The following is a 2,753-nucleotide window of genomic DNA, read 5'->3' on the forward strand; positions in this document are numbered from 1 at the left end:
TCAACTCCCCATCAAGTAATGAAACTACTCACTCATTGTAAATAAAAAATCCATGGCATATGAAAGGGAATTAAAAGAAGACATGATTATTGGAATGGAAATTAAATTAAAAAGAAATAATCCTTGCATTAATTAATCATAAAAATATCTGAATGACAAAATTGAACATAACAAAGAACATGAAAGAATAAAACCAAGTTAAGAGAACAAACTAGAATGATGAAGTCTTGATGAGGAAATGACTCTTCTCAATGTTCCAATGCTAAGACCAATTGAAAATTAAAATTCTAAAAACTAGAGAGAAAAACCTAAGAGAGTGAAAAACTAGATCTAAAAACTACCCAATGAATGTGTCTCCGCTGTTTCTGCATATTCTCTGACTCTAGTCTGCTGTTCCGGGCCGAAAACTGGGCCGAAATAGGGTCCAAAGTCGCTGGTTTTAGATTCTATGCAGATCGCGCATGTCACGCGATCGCGTCGTCCACGCGGACGCGTCGCTGGCGCTTTTCCTCTTCACGCGTTCGCGTCATCCACGCTACCGCGTCGCTTATGCTTTCCAGTCCGCGCGGCCGCGCAAGCCATGCGGCCGCGTCACTGCAATTTATGCTCCTTCGCGCGGTCGCGTGAGCCATGCGACTGCGTCACTTTTCGCTGGTTATCTCCTTCAATTCTTGTGTTCCTTCCATTTTTGCTAGCTTCCTCTCCAATCTCCGTCTCATTCATGCCCTATAAAGCCTGAGACACTTGACACACAAATTACGGCATCGAATGGAATAAAGGAGAATTAAAATTAAATAATTAAAGCCTCTAGGAAACAATTTTCAAACATGTGATAAATTCAGGAAGGAAATCTAAATGCATGCTAAATTGATGAATAAATGGGTATGAATCATGACAAAACCACACAATTAAACACAATATAAACTATAAAATAGTGGTTTATCATAGTCCCCATTCCATTGAAGGATTAGCTCTCCTCTGTCAACATCAATCACAGCTCCTGCTGTGGCTAGGAAGGGTCTTCCAAGGATGATGCATTCATCCTCATCCTTCCCAGTGTCTAGGATTATGAAATCAGTAGGGATGTAACGGCCTTTAACCTTCACTAACACGTCCTCTACCAATTCATAAGCTTGTTTTATTGACTTGTATGCCATCTCTAATGAGATTCTTGCAGCTTGTACCTCAAAGATCCCCACTTTTTCTATTACAGAGAGTGGCATAAGATTTATACCTGACCCCAGGTCACACAGAGCCTTCTCAAAGGTCATGGTGCCTATGGTACAGGGTATTAAGAATTTACCAGGATCTTGTTTCTTTTGAGGTAAAGTTTTCTGAACCAATGTATTTAGTTCACTAATGAGCAAGGGAGGTTTATCTTCCCAAGTCTCATTACCAAACAACTTGGCATTCAGCTTCATCATGGCTCCTAGATATTGAGCAACTTGCTCTTCAGTTACATTTTTATCCTCTTCAGAGGAAGAATAGTTCTCAGAGCTCATGAATGGCAGAAGGAAGTTTAATGGAATCTCTATGGTCTCTATATGAGCCTCAGATTCCTTTAGGTCCTCAATAGGGATCTCCTTTCTGTCTGGAGGACGTCCCATGAGGTCTTCCTCATTGGGATTCATGTCCTCCCCTTCCTATTTAGATTCGGCCATTTTGATTATATTAATGGCCTTGCACTCTCTTTTTAGATTCTCTTCTGTATTGCTTGGGAGAGTACTAGGAGGAGTTTCAGTGATTTTTTTACTCAACTGACCCACTTGTGCCTCCAAATTTCTAATGGAGGACCTTGTTTCATTCACGAAACTTAAAGTGGCCTTAGATAGATCAGAGACTATGTTTGCTAAGCTAGAGGGGCTCTGCTCAGAATTCTCTGTCTGTTGCTGAGAAGATGATGGAAAAGGCTTGCTATTGCTAAACCTGTTTCTTCCACCATTATTAAAGCATTGTTGAGGCTTTTGTTGATCCTTCCATGAGAAATTTGGATGATTTCTCCATGAGGGATTATAGGTGTTTCCATAGGCTTCACCTATGTAATTCACCTCTGCCATTGCAGGGTTCTCAGGATCATAAGCTTCTTCTTCAGAAGATGCTTCTTTAGTACTGTTGGATGCATTTTGCAATCCATTCAGACTCTGAGATATCATATTGACTTGTTGGGTCAATATTTTGTTCTAGGCCGGTATGGCATTCAGAGCATCAATTTCAAGAACTCCCTTCCTCTGAGGCGTCCCATTACTCACAGGATTCCTCTCAGAAGTGTACATGAATTGGTTATTTGCAACCATGTCAATGAGTTCTTGAGCTTCTGCAGGCATTTTCTTTAGCTGAATGGATCCACCTACAGAATGGTCCAGTGACATCTTAGAGAACTCAGATAGACCATCATAGAATATATCCAAAATGGTCCACTCTGAAAGCATGTCAGAAGGACACTTTTTGGTCAACTGCTTGTATCTTTCCCAAGCTTCATAGAGGGATTCATCATCTTTTTGCCTGAAAGTCTGAACATCCACTCTAAGCTTGCTTAGCTTTTGAGGAGGAAAGAACTTGGCCAAGAAGACCGTGACCAGCTTATCCCAAGAGTCCAGGCTATCTTTAGGTTGTGAGTCCAACCATGTTCTAGCTCTGTCTCTTACAGTAAAAAGAGAAAAGCATGAGCCTGTAGACTTCAGGATCTACTCCATTAGTCTTAACAGTATCACAGATCTGCAAGAACTCAGTTAAAAAATGATAGGGATCTTCTG

The 2,753-nt window shown here is 40.8% G+C and overlaps 1 non-coding gene across 1 annotated transcript; it reads left to right on the plus strand.

The window, feature by feature from the left end:
* The first annotated feature begins 2,423 nt into the window (after positions 1 to 2,423).
* On the plus strand, positions 2,424 to 2,531 carry LOC130937530 (small nucleolar RNA R71). The gene has a single exon (XR_009068745.1). It is a non-coding gene; the product is annotated as a small nucleolar RNA R71 (small nucleolar RNA).
* Positions 2,532 to 2,753: the final 222 nt, after the last annotated feature.

This window comes from Arachis stenosperma, chromosome 6 (genome assembly GCF_014773155.1).
Source record: "Arachis stenosperma cultivar V10309 chromosome 6, arast.V10309.gnm1.PFL2, whole genome shotgun sequence".
Lineage (NCBI taxonomy): Eukaryota > Viridiplantae > Streptophyta > Magnoliopsida > Fabales > Fabaceae > Arachis > Arachis stenosperma.